This window comes from Canis lupus, chromosome 2 (assembly GCF_003254725.2).
Source record: "Canis lupus dingo isolate Sandy chromosome 2, ASM325472v2, whole genome shotgun sequence".
Taxonomy (NCBI): domain Eukaryota; kingdom Metazoa; phylum Chordata; class Mammalia; order Carnivora; family Canidae; genus Canis; species Canis lupus.
The window spans coordinates 40,865,406-40,887,634 of NC_064244.1; the positions used below are offsets into that span (position 1 = coordinate 40,865,406).

General features: G+C 37.2%; 1 pseudogene; it reads left to right on the forward strand.

Annotated features, from left to right (window-relative positions):
* Positions 1-798: 798 nt before the first annotated feature.
* On the forward strand, positions 799-18,892 carry LOC112659775 (transcription elongation factor A protein-like 6; annotated as a pseudogene).
* Positions 18,893-22,229: the final 3,337 nt, after the last annotated feature.

Consider the following 22,229-nt stretch of genomic DNA (forward strand, 5'->3'; position numbering starts at 1 on the left):
ACTGAGAGCTTATGATTGCCAGGAACCATTCTAAGTACTTTATACATGTGCTAACTTATTTAATTTTAATTATTGAAGTAAGAAATAGCTACCGTTATTATCCAGGATTTCTGTATGAATAAATGGAGGCAAGGAGAGATACAGTAACTTGTTCAAGCTTACATAGTTAGTGACAGATATAAGTCCAGGCAATTTACTTCCAGAATCTATCCTTCTAGTCATTACATTTTGTTGACAATCTATAAGACAACTGATTGGTGAATATTTTATTTATATGAAAACAACATGAGATAGAATATGTGGTTCAGATGTCAGTCTGTGTGGTAGTTAGGGAAAAACATGTGTGGATTGAATAAGTCAATATTGATTTAGTTAAAACTCGGTTACAATTTGAAAGAGAGAAACTTTTCTACTTTCTGCGTCTCTGTTCAGTGGCCAGAAGATCATTTTCCTCATTATCAACATCACTGCCAATTATTGAGTGTCTACCATGTGCCAGGCCCTGAGTTATAAACAATATAGGTATTAGCAGCAATCTTTACATTACCATCACCTTTCCACAGATGGAGCTAGGTTAAGTGAAATCCATAAGATCCTAGAGGTATAAAATAAGAGAGTCTGTATTCAATCTCAGTTTTTCTGTCAGTGACTAGTTTTAAAATCTTCAATCTTCCTATGGTGACAAATGGAGGGAGAAGATGTATTCAAAAGCGAGGTTGGCAAGGTCAAAGGACTCATTTTCCCATATATGCCAACAGGTAAGCCACACACAAATTATATGGTCTTTGAAAAACAAAGATGAATGGGAAGATCTTGATTCTGAGGCTGAGAGAAGTCACCAGAAGATTTTTGTGGATGAAATCAAAAGGTAAGATTTAAAAATCAAGACTTGGGCAGCCTCGGTGGCTCAGCGGTTTAGCGCCGCCTTCAGGCCAGGGCGTGATCCTGGAGACCCGGGATCGAGTCCCACGTCAGGCTCCCTGCATGGAGCCTGCTTCTCCCTCTGCCTGTGTCTCTGCCTCTCTCTTTCTCTCTCTGTGTCTCTAATAAATAAAATCTTTAAAAAAAATAATAAAATAAAATAAAATAAAAATCAAGACTTTATTTTGTAGATCAGTTTTAGGTTCACAGCAAAGTTAGGGGAAAGGTACAGAGATTTCCCATATAACCCCTGCCAACTTCCATATGCATAGTACCCCTACCAGAGTGGAACATTTGTTACAGTTGATAAGCATAAGATATCATCACCCAAAGCCCATAGTTTACATTATGGTTCACTCTTTATATTGTGAGCATCCTATGAGTCTTCAGAAATGTGTAATGACATGCATCCATCATTATGGTATCATACAAAGTATTTTCACTTCCCTAAAAATCTTCTGTGCTCTAATTATTCATCTCTAACCCCACCCCTACCCCTGGCAGACACTGTATCTTTTGACTGTATCCATATTTTCACTTTTCCAGAATTTCATACAATTGAATCTGGCGGTACCTACCCTTTTCAAATTGACTGCTTTCACTTAATAATATGTATTTAAAATTTCTTGATATCTACTCATAGCTTAATATCCAATTTCTTTTTAGACTAAATAATACTTCATTTTCTGGATATATCAGTTTATTTATCCATTCACCTACTGAAGGACATCTTGGTGGCTTCCAAATTTTGGCAAGCTGTTATACATGTCCATGTTTTTGTGTGAATATAAGTTTTCAGCTCTTTTGGGTAGATACAAAGGAGGTATTATATGATAAGGGTGTTTTTAGTTTTGTAAGAAACTGCTAAACTGTCTTCCAAAATGACTGTACCATTTCACACTCCCACCAGCAATGAATGAGAGTTTTCATTGCTTATATCCTAGCATCATTCGGTGTTGTGTCAGCATTCTAGAATTTGACTCTTCTAATAGTTATGTGCTTTGGTGTTTTAATTTACATTTCCCCAATGTAATATGATATGGAGCATCTTTTTATATGTTTGTTTGTTTTCTATATATATTCCTTGGTGGGATGTCTGTTAAGGTCTTTGGTCCATTTAAAAATCAGATTGTTTTTTTTTAAGATGTTATTTATTTGTTCATTAGAGAGAGGAAGAGAGCATGTGTGCGAGTGCGAGAGGGGTGAGGAGGAGAGAGAGAAGGAGAGGGAAGGAATCCCAAGCAGACTCTGTGTTGAGCTCAGGTCACAGGGCTCTATCTTATGACCCTGAGATCTTGACCTGAGCTGAAACCAAGAGTTGGATGCTTAACCACCTGACCCACCGATGCATCCCAAAATCGTATTGTTTCTTATTGTTGAATTTTAAGAGTTCTTTGTATATTTTGAATAACAGTTCTTTATCAGACATGTTTTGCAAATACGTCTCCTAGTCTGTAGCCTGTCTTTTCTCTCTCTCTTGTTTTTCTAGAGCATGAATTTTTAATTTAATGAACTTCAGCCTATCAACTCTTTCTTTCATGAATCATGACATTGCTGCTGTATCTAAAAGTCATCTCCAGGGGCATCTGGGTGGCTCAGTCAGCTGAGCATCAAATCTTGATTTCAGTTCAGATCATGATCTCATGATTGAGCCCTGAGTCTGGCTCCGTGCTCAGCAGGGTGTCTACTTGAGGATTCCCTCCCTCTCCATCTACCCCTTCCCCTGCTCTCTCTCTAAAATAAATAAATAAATCTTAAAAAAATAAAAATGAAAAGTCATCCCCATACTCAAAGTCATCTAGGTTTTTTGCTGTTACTTTCTAGGAGTTTTATATAAAGTTTTGCATCATTTTACATTTAGATCTGTAATCTAGTGTGAGTTAATCTTTGTGAGAGTATAAAGCCTATATTAAGATGTTTGGGCTGGTTCTTTTTTTTTCGTTTTTTTTGTTTGTTTGTTTTTTGTTTTTATTTTTGGCTTGTGGATATTCAGTTCTTTCAGCATCATTTATTTAAATGATTTGATTGATTGATTGATTGATTGATTGCATGAGCCAATGAGAGGAGCAGAGGGAGAGAGAGAATCTGTGCTCAGCACAGAACCCGACATGGGGCTTGATCTCAAGACTCTGAAATCATGACCTGAGCTGAAATCAAGAGTGAGAAGCCCAACCAACTGAGCTACCCAGACACCCCTGTAGCATCACTTATTTAAAAGATTATCTTTGCTTCCTTGTATTGCCACTGCTCCTTTGTCAGAGATCCATTGCCCATACTTACATGGGTCTATTTCTAGGCTCCCCATTTGTTCCATTGATCTATTTGTTCTTTTGTTTTGATTACTGTACCACATTGTTTTGACTACTGTAGCTTGATAGTAGGCTTTGAAGTCAGGTAGCATCACTCCTTCAACTTGTTTTTTTTTTCACTTTGTTTTACTTCTTCAACAGTGTATTTGCTATTCTAGGTCTTCTTCTTCATATAAACTTTTGAATCACTTTGTTAATATCCACAAATAATTTACTGGAATTTTGATTTGGATTGCATTGAATCTGTAGACCAGATGGGAAGAACTGACATCTTGATAATATTGAGTCTTCCTATTCATGAACATGAGATATCTTTTTATTTAATTTTTTAATTTCATTCACCATAGTTTTGTAGTTTTCCTCGTATAGGTCTTGTACATATTTTGTTATATTTAGACCTAAGTATTTCATTTCTCTGGGTGCTAATATAAATAGTGTTGAGTTTTTAATTTAAAATTCCATTTATTCATTGCTGGAATATAGAAAAGTGTTTGGCTTTTGCGTATTAATCTTGTATCCTGCACCTCTGCCATAATCACTTATTGGTTCTAAGACGGGTTTTTTTTTTTTTTGGTCTGTTTATTTGTATTTTCTACATAGAAAGTCATATCTGTGAAAAGATTTTTTCCTAATCTACATACCTTAATATTTTGTGGAATGAATAATAGTTACCATCTATTGAGTACCTATTATAGCCTAGAAATTTTCAGATACTATCTAATCAACCCTCATGATAACTATAGAATAGTTTAATCTCAGCCAAGAGTCAGAAATTTTAATAATTTTTTGTTGCTTTAATGGCTGGTAATAGTGAATTCTGGATCAAGAACCTGATTTAATTTTAAGCCCATATTTTTTCACTTGCAATTCTTCCCTGCTTATAAATGTTATAGGAACGTAGATCAGTAGTAGATTGTAGATCACTGTGCAAGATTTGAGACTATTGGAGGCATCAAACATAATAGTTAAGGTGAAAAGGTTTTACAGTGTCTGGAGACAACATTAATGACAGAAACTATTTTGTGTGAGCCAGAGAATGTGCAATTGTAAACAGACTTAAACTATTTAAAGTTTTAAATCTGAAAGAATACAAAAAGAAATTTCCCTTATCAGCAAGTAAGTATTCACTGTCTTCACTCTATTGGATATTGTAGTTATGAACATGTATAAGGCTCTGTTAACTATGTGTTTTCTCTGTTAACTACACACCTATAAAAACAAAAACCAACTCATAATTTAATCATTAAAATAATGCGTCAAATGGGTGATCAAGTCAATATGCTAGAGGAGGCCAGGGAGGGAGTGTTCCCAGGTGGACAGGAAGTCTTGCAACAGCTGGAACTCCTCTCCACTTTGGTTTTAAGGTAGCGGCTAGATTCCCTAATGGATGTTCTACTCCCATAATAACATCGCATCATAGAAGTTGGGAGAAAAATGAAAAATCAACTAATCCTGCTCAATTCACAGAAGTGGAAACTGAGACTCAGAGAAGGCAATTTTCATGAAATCCAGCTTTTTGGATGATGAAATTGTCCTCAATTCTAAATGTATCTGGCTTTCAGATTAGTCCTTCTTTTCCTTTTCTACAAGGAGTTTTTAAGTTAGGAAACCACTGAAAGAATGATTCCTCATGTATTATATCCTGGCACTTTGATCTGAGTTGAGTTCTATGCCTTAAATGCTTTGTAGAAGAAGGTGGGGTGGAAATAAATTAGCAAGTGAGCAGAAATAGACATGAGTAGTCCTGGATAAAATGACACTCTTTAAATCTAAGGAAATACTATATGATGAATCATACTTCATGCATTTCACATTATACTTTGACCTTGGAGAATTTGATGGATATTAAACAGAGTGTGATTTAATTCTTTAAAAGGGTGGGTGAGATCTGGAAATGAAAAAAAGAAAAGAATGATCATCTATTGAACATCTTTTATTTGTCAGTTATAGAGCTAGATTTCATTTAATTTTAATCCTTGCACTATTCTATGAGATCAATATCATTATTGACATAGGAACTCCTTATTAGTAAAGTGCAGAAGTTCATATACCTGGTAAGTGGAAGAGACAAGCATGTGTCCTTTCCTCTGCAATGGTTTGCTTTATATGGTCTCCAGATTGGGTGGGATCCTAGGTTTCTGTATCGGCAAAATGGAAATGATAATACCTTTCTCATTTATCTCCCACATTGGAACAAAAATATGAAGGTACTGGCTAAAGATATGGAAGTATTTTGAAAAATATCACTTTAATATTTTCAGTAGAGGTGTGGGATAACAACCTGTTGCAATTTTACATTTGGAAGACAGCACAATAGCCTGGGCTCTGTGGTCACACATTTCCTAGGTTTGAAGGCAGTCTATGTCACTGTCTAATTTTGTAATTTGAGATAAGAATCTGAACCTCAGTTTCAAATTTTAAAATGGAGATAATAATCCCTCATAAGTTTTTGAGTCTTTTTGAGGGAAAAATGTGGCGTATACATACAATGGAATATTGGTTCATCCCAAGAAGGAAATCCTGTCACATTCTATAACATAGATGAAACTTGAAGACATTGTGCTAAGTGAAACAGGACAGTCACAGAAGGATAAATGCTGCATGTTTCCACTTATATGAGGAGTCTAAGATGATGAAATTCACAGAAACAGAAAGTAGAATGATGGGTGCCAGGGGGTGGGGTGGGGGGACAGGGAGTTGTTCAGTGGATACAGAGTTTTAGTCTTGCAAGATGGAAAAGTCCTAGAGATCTGCCATACAACATTGTGCTTATAGTTAACAATACTGTAGTCTTAAAGATGTTTTAAGATGGTAAACCTCATATTATATAGTTTCTATCACAATCAAAGAAAGAAAGAAGAAAGAAGGAGGGAGCCTGGAAAAGCTTTGGTTCACAACCAAAAGCAGTTCAAATAAACGATCCAATAGGAAAGCCTGAGAAAGTGCTTCAGGGACCTTCAAAGACAAGGTGCCAGAATTTTTTTAAGGTTTGATATTTCATTTAGTCAGTGCATAGTCATAAAGGGATTGCACATGCTTTGGTAGTTAGGTAATTTTACAATTCTAAATTCCATACTTTGTAGAGAAATGTGTCAGTATATTTGCAATGCTTAGAACACCTGCCTTCATCTCTGGGAGCAATGGATTTTCTTGCCATCCCTTTCACTAGTTCTTCTGACACCACTGTCCTGGCCTCAGCTACTTTTCTGTATCTTATTTCTTTTTCCATTTAGCAGTATGTTGATTCTCTCCATATTACACTACTCAAATTCCAGCAGGGAATTAGTTAGCTAAAATAATACCCAGTGCCCCTATTGTGCCAAAGTCCTTGTGCAGAGAATACCCAGCCTATGAATTGGCTACCCTTGGACCACATGTCCACCCTGATAGTAGCCATGCCTCCCTGTTCTGAAAGAATAGCCTAGAGCTTCTTTTTCCTCAAAGAAATTGGATGGGGCAATTTTTTGTAGACATTTCTGGCATCATGCAAGACAAAATTACTATTATTGTCATTATTTGAAATTAGGAGTTTTTGGTCTATACTCAATATGGCATAAATGAGTAATCTCTTTTCTAAGAGGACAATGCAACTTGCCTAAGGCCAGATGACTTGTAATTAGTAGCCAAGGTTGTGGTTCATGTCTCTAGATTTCCACTTCCAATGTTTCTCCTATACTAGGTATTATCATTGTGATAATCAGCATTGTTAAAGAAAACTAGCATGTGGCAACTTTTTCTTAGCAGTATAAATCTGTTACTGCCTTCGTCATAGTAGATGTTATCACTGCTGAATGTTTGGATAGTGACAGGTACAAGTCAATAGAGATACATAACTATACAGGTACATTTAAAAACCACAAACATGCAGTGTTCTTTTGAAATAACTAATAATTTTCATTTTATGGTGGAGAGGAGAGGGGGAAGGTTAGGGTTGATTGGTGGGGGATAGTGAGGAGGGGGAAGGGACAAAGGGAGAGGGAGAAGCAGGCTCCTCGCTCAGCAGGGAGCCCCAGGATTAAGATAACTACTTAGGGCTGGATCAGAGTCTTGGGATCCTGACAAGAAGCCCAAGGTGGCCACTTAACCAACTGAGCCACCCAGATGCCTTGTCTTTGGTCAAGTTTTTATATTTTTTTACTGATTATATATAAGTGATAACCATTTATACTGATTACATTTTCTAACTTATAAAGATATATAAGATTACTGTTCAATTTGCATGTCACTATTTATGTATACTCAGCAAATATTTAAAGCAGAATAGTTGGGACACTCAGTGGGGAGTCTGCTCCTCCCTCTCCCTCTGCCCCTTCTCCTGCTTGTGCTTTCTCTCTCTCAAAAAATAAATAAAATCTTTTAAAAATAAAAAATAAAAGGAGCAAAATAGTTAATCAAGATGTTTATTTTAATAGAATATTAACCCAGCACACAGAATTCCTGTTAAAATATTTGCTATTTAAAAATATCTGGTAGAAAAAGCCATGAGAAATACAGCAGAATGAGACTCAAGATGTTTCAGCTGATAGTAAATTTTCCTAGTCCAAACTCCCATGGCACTTTATCTTTTGTCAGTTATCCCTGTTTATTTCCAAGTAGAGCTATACTGGGGATTAGCCTTATCTATCCTATTAGATTAGAAGACCCTTGAAGGAAAGGTTTATAGCTGATTCATCTTTAGTAACTTCCACAGACTTTGAAGTTGATGATAAGTAATGATTCGGTCAATCATTCATCAATGAATGAATTAATATTCATCAACGAATTAATAATTTTAGTTTATGTGTTACTAAAGTGAGCAAATGAATGAATTGTCTTACTAGAGATAATGGAAAATGAGAAGTGAACTTTAGAAATGAAGAAAGAGGGTAGCAAGTCTGAGTAACATGATCAGTAGGAAAAGATACAACTGTTCATAATATGAGGAATATTCAACTAATACAAGATTCAACATACTAAGAACAACTAAGATGTGGGAAATGTAGCAGGGAGAAAAGTCTACACTTGGCATCACTGTGATTTTCAAACTGTTTATATCTTTTCTCTCTCTCATTTTGATCAATAAATATGTATATAACTTCTTTACATGTACTCCCTCTACTAGATACTGGATATATACACTGATGACTTAGAAAGTTATCCTCTCTGTGCCCTTACTGTGATGAGCACTGGGTGATGTATGGAAGTGCTATGTTGTACTCTTTTTTTTTTTTTTATGTTGTACTCTTGAAACTAATATTACACTGTATCTTAGCTATACTGTAATTTAAATAAAAACTTAAAAAATTAGAAAGTTATCCTCTCTGTAATGAAGTGGAAACTGGGTGTGAGACACACAGTTCCCTCCCTTACTGCTTGAAAACAAAACTCTTTTATTTGTTATGTATGTTATGCTCACATTCATGATCTTATTTGAACAAATTTTATTGTTTAAGCACTGAATTCATTATAGCCAAAACAGAAACAATGTAAACACCAGAGAAAGCACTGAAGACTTCTAGGAAAGTTCTAAAGGAGAAAGGAGAGAGGAAGTTAGGGAAGTGGCTTTTGGGGTACCAATTTGAGATAGGCCATGGCTGTAACAGTGAAGAGAATCAGAAAATGAACAAACTTTTAGAATGTGACCAACTTTGAATAATTAGGTGAAATTTCAGCAAAAGTAAGAAGCCAAAGAAGGTCCTTGGAAGGTAGATCTCAGAGGAGTTTGGCTGCAAAGATGCTAATGACAAAATAATGATTGGAAAACATGGAGGAAAGGGATAGAAAGAAGGCCAAAGTAAAATATCCAGTATTCTATATCTTCTGTTGAAAGTGTATCTCTGGCCAAGACAGGTTACTGATGGATTCAGGATTGTGCGCATTCTACACCCAAGTGAAGATACGAATTTTAGGATCAGAGGTAAAAACAAAACAAAACAAAACAAACAACAACAACAACAACAAAAAACTGGCTAAGCTAGTAAATCATTAAAAAATAAACATTATTTGGCTTTTCTGTTGGTATCCTTATACCCTCTGTGTGTCATAGCATAATCTCTTGTTCCAGAAGCAACTGCCTAATCGCCAGGACAATTAATGAAACTTTGAGATTAATTCTGGTTAAGAAGCATAGAGCAGGGTTTCTGAACATCTCTATTGGCATTTTGGATTGGGTTGTTCTTTCTTGGGCGCGGGAGGTGCTGTCCTGTGCATTGCAGTATGTTTAACAACATCCCTGGCCACTATTCACTAGTGCCATAGAACACCCCTAATTGTAACAAGTAAAAATGTCTCCAGACATTGCAAAATGTCCCCAGGTTGCAAGGGCGGTGGGGCGGGGGGGTTGGGGGAGGTTAGGGAGACAAAATGGCCTCCAGTTAAGATAGAGTAAAGCTAATAAAAATATAACCTAGAATTCAAACCCATTACACAGAATTCTGTATATGAGATGAGTCTTGGTTTATTCTCAAAATACAGGGTGATGAAAGAAGAGTCAATTCCAAAATCAAGCATGAGCAGGTGATTGAAAACGTGATGTGGAAGAAAGCACATGGGGCTGGAAGTCAGGAGATGTAGAATGAGTTCTGGCTTTGCCACTCACTAGATGTCTGTCCTTGAATCTATGGCTTCCCCTCATCGGCCTTACACTGATAAAATGAAGATATCTGAATATACTAGAATATGCCAAAACCCATCAGTTCTTTGGATACTGAATTCTCTCAGACTGTACACTCGCTCAAGAGGGCTGAGTGTGTTTTCTTGTCAGGGACTAACCCGACAGGTTTCCCCTCTTTCTTTCCTTCTTTTTTTTTTTTTTCTAACAGAGCTCATTGCTATATCTACCCTCACTGTTTAATTCTATGATAAATGGAAGGAAAATTGTGGTCTGGCAAAGGTATATCTTTTGCCTTGCAATATTCGTTTTTTTTTTCTTTCTAGAGAGGAAGCCTAGGGCTAAGCAGTTTTAGTTATGTAAGCACTTACTGCTGAGCTCAGAAATGTAATCCATGTGGGCAAGGAATCAAGGGTGAACTTCCACAGAAATTACAAAGCCCAGTTGTCTCCCGTTTGCCTCACTTACCAGAAAACAAATGTTGGAGTATATTCTGCATTTCCGCCATAAGTAGGCTGCCATTTTCCATTGCATCACAACTTTAAGATGAGAGATTACTGTGACTCCCAAGAGTTGTTTTCAGAGCACACCAGTTAATTAGGTGACAGACAGCTGGGTGGAGTGATACTTTATTATTCTAGATGTCTCCACACCCACAATGGATTTGGCCTGGTGCCACTGCTAGCCACCCTCAGAGCAGTGGCATCTTACAATACAACCACACCTAGATGACAACAAATTGTATTTTTTAAGAGCTAACTTTAGTTAGAATTGCATATATTAATAAATTTAAGGACAAAAAAAAGTGTTAGCTCTTCCTTCCTTATTTCTCACTCCCCTTCTTTATTTTTTTATTTTTATTTTGTAAAATATTTTATTTATTTATTCATGAGAGATACAGGGAGAGAGGCAGAGACATAGGCAGAGGGAGAAGCAGACCCCCTACAGGGAGCCCGATGTGGGGACTTGATCCTGGGACTCCTGGATCACTCCCTGACCCAAAGGCAGACGCTCAACTGTTGAGCCACCCAGGCATCCCTCACTCCCCTTTTTAAAAGATTTTGAGATGTAATGAGTTAGCCTTATAAGTGAATATGATCAAGATACGCATTGAGGCCAGTATGGATCAAGAACAACAATGAGCTTTTGCTTAGCACCTTATAGTTCATGAAGTACTTCCAGTCTTACTTAATTTTAACTTCATGACAAAACTAATTTGTAGATGGCAATACTATTTGTATGTTTTAAATGAGAAAATGGACTTAAAGATGTAAATAAACATGTTTAAAATCACATGGATAAGTTAGGAGACCCAGTTTTTTTTACTCTAAATCTCATGCTTTTTTTTTCATAGCTGTTCCCTAAGTGACTTAATAACAGAATGTTTTGATCAAAAGGGTCATCAAAAAAAAATTAAAAAAAAAGGGTCATCAGTTAATTCACTATCTACAGAATGCTGCTTGTTCCAGGTATTGCTGCCTTTGAAGACAATGTTTTAAAAATTTTTTTATGTAATACGTTTTATTTTTCAGAGATACTTTAGATTCAGAGCAAAACTGAGTGGAAGGTACAGAGATTTCCCATATACCTCCTGCCCCCACACATGCAGGGCCTCCCTCATTATCAACACCCCCACCAGAGTGATGCATTCATTACAATTGATAAATCTATCTTGACACATCATTATCACCCAGAGTCCATCGTTTATTTTAGGGTTTACTTTTTTAAAAAAATATTTATTTATTCATTTATTTATTTGCAAGAGATTAAGAGAGCATGGGCAAGGGGAGGGGCAGGAGGAGATGGAGAGGGAGAGAGAATCCCAAACCGACTCCCCACTGAGCACGGAGCCTGATGCAGGGCTCAATCCCACCACCCTAGATGATGACCTGAGCCAAAATCAAGAGTCGGATGCTTACCCTACTGAGCCACCCCGGTGCCCGACTTTAGGGTTAAATTTAATTGGTCTGCCTTCTTTTTATCCCCATTGTCCATTTTCCAGTGTGCCTCACACCTCATCAGTAATTTAGGGATTTAATCCATGTTCACAGTGTCACTTCAGCTAAAAGTGAGGACAGTAATTAAAATTCAGCCTCCCAAGTTCTACATTAAATACTATTTAACTATATTCACGAACTTGCTAATGAGTTAGAGGTCTAAGAGGGACTCATAACAATAGGAAAAGGCAGTTCCCCCACTCCAATTCCTAGATGGGTAATAAGACATTTCCTCTCTTTTAAAGGGGGAAAATATTTGAAAATTCAAGAGCTTAGAATAAGCTGTTTGGTTTTCTGACCTATTTGAAAAGGTGTCACTTTTTCATGTGTCAGATAACCTGTCAGTCATCCAACCACATGTGGCTATTGTTCATTGAGGATGACCCAATTCTTCACACAGGCCTCACCACCTGGAATACAATAAGCTGCCCAAAGGAAGGGGTGCTAATGAAGAAATGAGTCTTCCACCCTGGAAACTATTCATTTGTGCCTCTAAAATTAGGCACTGTTTTCTGGCACTTCCCATAAAATATTCAATATTTTTATCCAATCCAGAATTGGATTTCCCCACTGTGATCCATAATTCAGTATTGTCAAGAGGCTAACAAGAAGACATTTCTAATAACATCTAACATTGTGCACTCTCCATATCCCATCATCTAAAGACTTTACATAAATTACATCATGTAATCCTCATGGCAATCACAATTAGAATTCTCAGTTTAGCAGTGAAGTAATTGATGCAGAGAATTTAGGTAAATTATCCCTGGTCACACATCAAAAAAGCCAGTTTCTGAACCCAAGTAGTATCACTACAAAGCTAAACACAACTTCAAAGTTTTATGTCCTGGCTCTCAAGTAGTCTTCACTATATGATTTGGACTGTAGCCAATATAATAGTAGCTGTAGCTTTTTCATGTAATCATCTCAATCTGCTCAACAATACTGTCAAGTGAATGATACTCTTATCATGGTTTGCCTGAGGTCAAAATGCCAGCAAGTCTCACATTTCCAAAAAAATCACTGGTCTTCTATGGGGCAATTTGAAGAACTGATTTTCTCTACCCAGACATTGTCTGGCTCCACCTGTAAGAAATGGTTCAGGAAAGTCCTGAAATATTGTATTTCATTTTGGCTGGAATCTTTTGTACTCTCAGTACTTTCTACTTTTCTTTTCTTTTTTTAATTTTTTTTTTTATTTTTAAGTAATCTCTATGCTCAACATAGGGCTTGAACTCATAACCCCAAGGTCAAGAATCACATGCTCTACTGACAGAGCCAGTCTGGCACCGCTGTCCTTCTTTTCTATCCTTGAGTAACAAACAGCATTGAGAGTACAAAAGAAAAGCATGTATTCAGAGAGAAATAAAGAAAATTGAAGGACATCAAATGCATTGGAAGAGAAAAATACATATCACTTAAAAACAAAATAAGCTTTATGCTTCTGGTTACAATGGAGTAACAAGGAAAGGATATGCCCTCCCCCCGAAATAATGAAAAAGAAAATGGAAAAATGACATGGTTTTCTGACATTAGACATCAAGTAGTACAGATCAGTGATCCTAGCAGAGAGAACAAATGAGAAGTAAGCTACACCTAGAGAAAAATACAGGCAGAGGTTACCAGTTTCCCTGAAATACAAATACATGGCTGAGAGTTGGGGAGACCAAAGGAGCTAAAGAAGCATAAGTAGAATTTTTATTGGAGAGAAAAGACTACCCCTATTTTATACTGTAGACTAAAGCTAGTTATTGCATTTTCCAGGATTGTTTATGTGGTTGGCAAATAAATGTTCACTATTTACAAGGAGTTGTAGCTCCTTGCTCAAAAATATTAAAATTACTTCTAAGGAAAAATATTTTATTAACTAAATCAATTTTTAGGAAGGATTTGGAATGTATTAATATCATGTAGGAGTTAGCACTCAAAATAAACAAAAAAGCCCACTAAATTAAAAAGCATTCCCATATTCAATCTTAATTTCAACTCCTGCCTCTGGGCTAGTTAACTAACTAGTGATAGAGTAAAAACTAAAAATGTCAGATAGAAGAAATTACCAGAGCCAAACTTTGATTCTCATAATTATTTAAGGAATGATTCATTCTGACTACCTGAATTTTTCAGATAGGTGAGTTTATACACCTTTTTAATCCCAGTTCATTTTTTAAAATTGAGCCTGATTAGGAGTCCCCCTCCAAGGGTAAAACCTGTGTTATATCTTAGCTTTACTCGATGGGTATCTTTTTAAAAACCACTTTCACACCGGGTCACCTGGGGGGCTCAGTTAAGCATCTGACTCTTGGTTTGGGCTCAGGTCATGATCTTGCGGTGGTGAGATCAAGCCCTGCATCAGGCTCCAAGCTCAGCACAGAATCTTCTTCAGATTCTCTCTCCCTTTACCTTTACCTTCCCCTCTGCCTTAGCCCCCACTCAATGTTCTCTCTCTCTCTACAGTAAATAAATAAAATCTTTAAAAAATAAAAGCACTTTCACAGATTTGATTGAACAATGATTTCTATGATTATTTTCTACCTCTTCCACTGGATTATAATCTCTTAAAGATCAGACATCATGTCTTTTTTTTTCACAAATATTGAATGAGGCTCTCAAATAGTGCTAGGCACATATAGGCATTTAGTCAACATTTGTTGTACTCACGTAGGGAGTATTATGAAGTCTACTGGAAGACCATTAAACACCTCATTTTTTACTTATATTTTTAACTTTTAAATTACATTTTAGGAATTTGGTCCCTTACCTGAGAACTCTCTGATTTCATGCTTACTATTCATTCCTTTATTGCCTTTTCCTGTCTAATGAACCAAGATTGGGTCATGACACAATCAATGTGTTACTTGATTGAATGAAATTTTAAGTCTTAAGACCTAGATATGACTCTCAGCTTAACCACCTACAAGCCAGGTGGCTTGGCATAAGTCACTGTGCACACATCTCACTGGTATTTCTCTGTGTGTCCAAATTTCTTCTTCTTATAAGGACACAGTTTGGGTCAGGGCCTTATTTTATTTTATGGTCTTATTTTAATGTAATCATGTCTTTAAAGGACCTATTTCCAAATACAGTCACATTTTGAGGTACTAGAGTTAAGGCTTCAAAACATGAATTCTGAAGGGACACAGCTGAGACCACAACAGTTCAGTGTCTGAGCTAAGTTAATTACAGGTGTAGGTAATGGGGTCTCTATAGTGTGTGGTATTTAAGGGCATGGGCTTTGAAGTTTGACTGCCTTTATTTGCAACGACTGTTATCAGTTGCAAAGACTACTGCTTACAGGCTGTATGACTTTGGGGAAGTTACAGAATTTCACCAAACTTCAAGCTCTTTACCTTAAAAAAGGAATGAAATAATTAAGCTTTAGGTTTATTGTTATACCTGTCAGTTAAGTGTACAATAAATGCTTAGCAAGTTTTGTATTTCTTTGCAAATAATTTTATAAAGATATATGAATAAAAACCACATAAATTATCTTTTCCAAATTTTGCTTATAAATATAACAATTTAATTATTGCTTACTGTATGCACAGACACATATAAATTTTTCAGAAATAATATATGCAGTATTCTTTCACCAAAATTCCTTCTAGTAGCTACTTCAAGGTTAATTCACTGTGGTTTTTTTCAAAGGACTGTAGCTCCATGAACTCTGTCTTTCTATAGTCAGAATGAATCGTAGGAGACTTTGGAATGTACTGAATTTCCAGGTGATGAGCAGCTTGGAGTCATGTAACAGAGGTTCCAATAGCATCAACTGTAGGGATATTGTATTTAAGAACCAAATATAAACCAAAACGTAAAAATCCGGTTAAAAAATAGATATTGAAACTTTCTTGTTTTCTTAATACTAATCTAATAAAAGCAACAATTATATCTATAAATAGCAGGGTCTATGATCAAACAGTGCCAATCCCATCTTGTTCTTAGATAAAAAGAGATGCTTATCTCTATAGTTTCTTGGCTTTTGTAGACAAACAGAAATGAATTCTCACAGAGGGAGTGAAGTTAGCTGTTAACAGAACAGTGCAAGAGGATGGGTAAAGGCTGATTTTCTAATTAGTGTCTTTCAAAAAAGAGACTATAGACCTGCTAAATTAATGGGGGAAAATATGAGACTTATAGGAAAAGAAATCAAGAATTAAGAAAATAAGAAATAGGGATGCCTAGGTGGCCAGTGGTTGAGCATCTGCCTTCAGCTCAGGTCGTCATCCTGGGGTCCTGGGATTGAGTCCCACATCGGACTCCCCGCAGGGAGCCTGCTTCTCCCTCTGCCTATGTCTCTGCCTCTCTCTATGTCTTTCGTGAATAAATAAATAAAATCTTTAAAGAAAAAAAAGAAAAGAAAAGAAGAAATAAATTATTTCATCTTCTCATATGTGTTAGGACATATACTTTTCTTTCATTTTTTTTTAAGATTTTATTTATTTTATTAGAGACACACAGAGAGAGAGAGAGAGAGAGCCAGAGACACAGGCAGAAGGAGAAGTGGGCTCCATGCAGGGAGGCCGATGTGGGACTTGATTCCGGGTCTCCAGGATCACGACCTGGGCCGATTGCGGCGCTAAACCGCTGAGCCACCGGGGCTGCCCAACATATACTTTTCAATCATGATCACAACACACTTGTTTTTGCCCTAGTCATTATGGGTGTGTGTGTGTGTGTGTGTGAATTTGTATAAGTGTGTGAGAGCAGGAATTCGAAGAATGAACTACTTTAACAATAGCATGCTCTCCCTAGTTTATAGCACCATTTGTCTGGATTCTCTCTGAACTCCCTGGGTTAGCCACATTGGGTGTACAAGGTGAGAAAGTGGCAAGGCCAAGATTACTTTCCATGCTAGTTCCTGCTCTGGGGCTCATTCATGTACCATTTGGGGCATGTAAGAAAAGGAAAACACCTACTACCTCACATCATTGCATAAACAAATCAAGAGAGCCAATAATGGCAGTTTGTTTTGAAAGATGCACAATGTGATTTTATCTATAATATAGTTATTTATTAAACTATTGTGATCATCAAGGATACCTACATAGAAAAAGAGATTTGAACAGCAGTCTGATAACTTCGGATATGGGAAATAACCTTTGCCTTCAGTAGCACTACTGGTTACCTTATCTTGTTTACTTTTATAATTTTCTCATCGCTTCCCTCTGTGTCAATATCCTTGATATGAATTTAGATTCTGGGCCACTTGATACATGTTCTGAATTGTAAAGTTTGTATTTCTTAAAATCTAGTTCCACTCCTTTGTGATGAGACGAAAAAAGGCTCTATATGTTTGATGAATAATTAAAAAGAAGTGAAGAAAAAAAGAAGGCATTTGGAATTTAAGGAAAAGTATGCCTGCCTGGCTGTTGGGTCTGCGCTGCAGGGGGGTGGGGAGGAGGGACGCGGTTGGAGGGGGAGGCGCACAGACTTCCTGAGCCCTAGAACTTGGTGCCTGCCTGGACCTACAGCTCTGGCTTCAGTCCCCAGCTAGCAAGGCTAGAGGGGAAGGTGAAAACCAGTCCACAATTCCTGCAAGACAGGAAAAGAAGGGGAAATCTCAACATAGAAAAAATTCTACAATGAAAAGGAAGACAATCCAAAAAGAAAAGTGAGTCTAAGCCAAAATATGAAGTAGAGCCTGAAGATGAAGGAAAATTGGGTGAGGAAGGAAAGTTGAAAGGGGAGGGGAAATCAGGGCATGAGGGAGGGCTCCAGTACGAAGGAAGGTAGATGATGAGGGACATCCAGAAGATGAGGTAAAGCAAGAAAAGCAGGGCAAGTCTGAAAATGAAGGGAAACTATGAGAACAAGCCAGGATCCTGGGTGAAGTCTGAAAGCCACGAGTGGGCTGCAGAAAACCACCTGGTGGGGGATTATATGCCTAGGGAAGCAAAAAGAAAATGGACCGGGGTACCTCCTGGATTCCCCCAAGGACTAGCAGGACGACTTACAGGAAAGGCACTTCGGATACAAAAATACTGATTCAAAGGGACACATGCATCCTGATGTTTATAGTGGCATTATGAACAATAGCCAAATTATAGAAAGAGTCCAAATGGCTGTCAAGTGATGAATGTATAAAAGAGGTGTGGTATATATACACAATGGAATATTACTCAGCCATCAAAAAGGATGAAGTCTTGCCATTTGCAAGGATGTGGATGGGGCTAGAGAGTATTATGCTAAGTGAAATAAGTCAGTCACAGAAAGACAAATACCATATGATTTCACTCACATGTGGAATTTAAGAATAAAATAGATGAACATAGGGATAGGGGAGGGGGAACAAAGAGAGAGTGGGAAACAAACCATAAGAGACTCTTAACTATAGAGAACAAACTGAGGGTTACTAGAAGGGAGGTAAGTGGGGAATGGGCTAAATGGGCAATGGGTATTAAGAAGGGTACTTGTTTGGTTTTCTTTCTTTTTTTTTTCCTAAGGGCACTTGTTTGGAATGAGCACTGGGTATTATATGTAAATGATGAGTCAATCCTACTCCTGAAGTCAATATTAATTAATTATAATTTATTTTTTTAAATATTTTATTTATTCATTTGAGAGAGGGAGAGAGGGGGAGGGAGAGCACAAAGGGAGAGTGAGAGGGAGAAGCAGAGTCCCAGCTGATCAGGGAACCAGACTTGGGGCTCAATCCCAGGACCCTGAGATCATGACCTGAGCTGAAGGCAGATACACTTAACTTATTAAACCATCCAGGTGCCCCAACTAATTAGAATTTAAATAAAGACTTCAAACAAAAAAAAAAAAAAAGGAAAGGCACTTGGACAGTGAGGAGATGATGAGAGAATGTGGAGATATGTCAAGGGCTCAGGAAGAGCTAAGGAGAAAACAGAAAATGGGTAGTTTGCATTGGATACAGTGAGATGTACAGGATCCATTCTCCTCAAGGGACAACAGGGGTCAGGGAAGTCAGGAATTGTGGTAGGGGCCGAAAGGGCTTACACAATATCCCATTATCTTATTGCCTTTGTCATGCAACTCTGATTTCTTTGATGAGAATATTGCTGGCCTTGCTTTCCCTGACAGGCATTTATTTGCCAGGCGCTGTGCTTTAACCTTAAGTTGATACTTGCTTTAGATGTCACTATTGCTAACAGCAGCCTTTTGATCCAGCTACAGTATTCTCTGTTAGTAGGACATTGTCCCTCCTGTGCATGAAAGAGATGTTCATGGTACATTGTAAAATAACAATAAAGAAGAAACCGTTTTCAGAACCACACACAATAAAAGTACTCTGATAACCCAAACCTCAGTTTCCTAAAACCTCAATCCCATTCATCTGAATTTACATTTTGTGGTTTTCAGAAACATGGAGTGATTAGCAGAGTATGTAATGAATCACCTCTGGATTTAAAACATTCCTGAAAGGAAATGAAGAAAGAGTCCTCATACCAAGAGACAGCTAGCTGTCCTTCCAATATTGGAGGTGCTCACTGAATCTTCTTTTGGCTCCCTTTCCTCATAGAAATGGCTCTCAGCTCCAGACCTCTTATTCATCATTTCAGGATATACTGGGTGTTGGTGAGGAGCACTTTTCCAGTAAGGAGACCAACTCCTCAACCTTTCCTCATAGCAGAGATTCTTTAGAGCTACAGTAATTGCTTGGTTCTTTTGTTTTACCCCCACACCACTTCCACTCGTGGGAATACTATCCATTGGGCTAGGTTTAGGGTTCATCTGAGCATATTTCACAGCTCACCAATTCTATGGTAAGGCGCTAAACTTTACTACCAATGATAGAGTGTATTCTTGGGACTCTTTTCATATAATCTGACAGAGCAGATAAAAAATTAAAAATTAGGACCAGTGTGTCAATACTCAGAAGACACTTTTACAGAGAAAGCTAAGCTAATCAATGGTGATTGAAATCTTGCGATAACTTTGATACATTTTAAACAGCAAATGCTTTGGTTTGGTTTAGGTATTGTAGTTTAGAACAGAATAACAAAACGAAAAAGAGAACTTTGACTTTTAATTTCACTTCAGAATGTGTTGGGAGTGTTATTGCTTGCTGAGGAAGCTTAAAATCCGTTGATGAGGTCAATGTCCAAGACATGTTGACTTTTCTTGGTATCTTAGAAATTACCCAATAATACAACTACATCATTGTAATGACATAAAAATTCAAAACCAGCATGCATTAACAGTAAAACTTATCACTATATTCAAAATTGGCCTGAGCCTTACACACACAGACACACACACGAATTACCTCTAACTCTTACAACAATTATACAATGTAATTTCATTACTCCTATTTAGCATATTGGGAAACTGAGGCGGAGAAAAAATAAATGACTTGCCCAAGGCAACATAGCTAGTAACCTGTGAGTCAAGATTTGTTCACTACGTGTACCATGCGCCAAAGCCAAGGTCATTTCCATTACGCTGTGCAGTTGCAAAGACAGGAATAGAAACAAATTTCCTGACTCCTTATTCCATTCTCTTTCTATTAAGCTATGATGGATATTAATTTTCTAATCTGTAACAGTAACGTAGTTTGAGCTTGCTTTCCATAGACATTCATTTTACTAAACCATTGGAAAGAAACAAAGCACAGACCTTGAAACCAATGATTACACTTCTATAGGAAATAAGTTATTTCACACAAAAAAAGAAAAGGATATACTCTGGCTTTGATGGTATTCAGAATATTAATATCATCCCCAAATTAGGTAGCCTTAGATCAGTTTTCTGGAAGAATCTTTCAAAGGACATTGATCCCATAAAGTCCCTGACTTTCCCCACTGTGGATGTGGATACCCTTTGGAGTACTGGAGTCAAACCATTTGGCTCTGGCTTCGGTCATTTTTGCATAATTATTCAGGTGCTTTCATGAGCTATTAGAACAGAATAAGCTGGTAGACAAAAGGCATTACTTGTAAAATGGAAGAAGGAACTAAGGAGAAGATACTTTCACTGGAAAAATGTTACATTGATATATTTGTATTTTAAAATATTTTATTCTTTCTTTCCCTCATAGGAGACTAAACAGTGAGTCAATACAGGAGTAAACTTAATTTAGGGGAAAACTGATGAAGCCAAATTTTTCAAAATATAGTTTGGGGAGTGATGGGCTGTGGGAAGTTAAAGCTTGAGTCTCTAATGCTTATGATTACCATGTTTGATTACACCAAAAGATAAGACTTTAGAATAGAAAATGTCCTACAGATTAAGAATTTTTAAGTATTGGAAGGGGAAAGGTGAAAAAATGAGTGGGAAATACCAGAAAGGGAGACAGAAACATGAGAGACTCCTAACTCTGGGAAACGAACTAGGGGTGGTGGAAGGGGAGGTGGGCAGGGGGGGGGGTGACTGGGTGATGGGCACTGAGGGGGGCACTTGATGGGATGAGCACTGGGTGTTATTCTATATGTTGGTTAATTGAACACCAATAAAAAATAAATTTACAAAAAAAAAGAAACTTGAATTATCAATTACATATAAAATATCAAGTAATATTTCTGAAAAAAAAAGAATTTTTAAGTATTAGGACGCCTGGGTGGCTCAAAAGTTGAGCGTCTGCCTTTGGGTCAGGGAATGATCCAAGAGTCCCAGGATCAAGTCCCACATCGGGCTGCCTGCAGGGAGCCTGCTTCTCCCTCCGCCCATGTCCTTGCCTTTCTCTCTCTGTGTGTCTCTCATAAATAAATAAAAGTCTTTTTTTAAAAAAAGAATCTTTAAGTGTTATGTATAAGTTTTGATTTCACATAGTTTCTACCTTTACTAATATGTGATGGAAGCAGTATATGGAGTTAAAAGTACCACCCCTATTCTTCCATCTAAACTGTGTGCTCTTGGAAAAGTCATTGTTCCTTCTCTGAATTTTGGTCTCCCCCTGTACTCAAAATTAAAATCTTGCTGGGTTATCTCTTTGGCTTGTTAACTCTAACTTGTACATTATCTGTGGCACTGGATTGAGACACTTCAAAACACTTGCAGATGGAAGCAACTAGAATTTTAGCTTCTCTTACTCTAAGCAACTCTCTCCAGATGTGAGAATCTGTAAGTCTCTACCTGACTAGTAGGATAGCCCATCTGCCTTCGTCCCTCCCCACCCATTTATGAAAGGAGTCCAGTTAGAAACATGTTTGTCTGCAAAGTTATATGTCTGGTTCTGGTGAAAAATTCAGTTTTTACATAGAGGTATGGAGTTTTAAACATTAATAAAGTTCTTGGGCTTAATCTATTGCCTTTTGGGAGAGGTATCATGAAAACGTATTAGAACTGTGGAAATAGACACTATCTGTTCAAATCTGCCTCCTTGACAGGATACTGAAGGATGGAAACTAAATTGATGTGGTATATTAAGTGTAGCATGACCCAGAACAACTGGTTTTGTAATGTTGGTTGTTGTTGTGGGTGTCACCAGTATTTGCCAGTATATAAAAA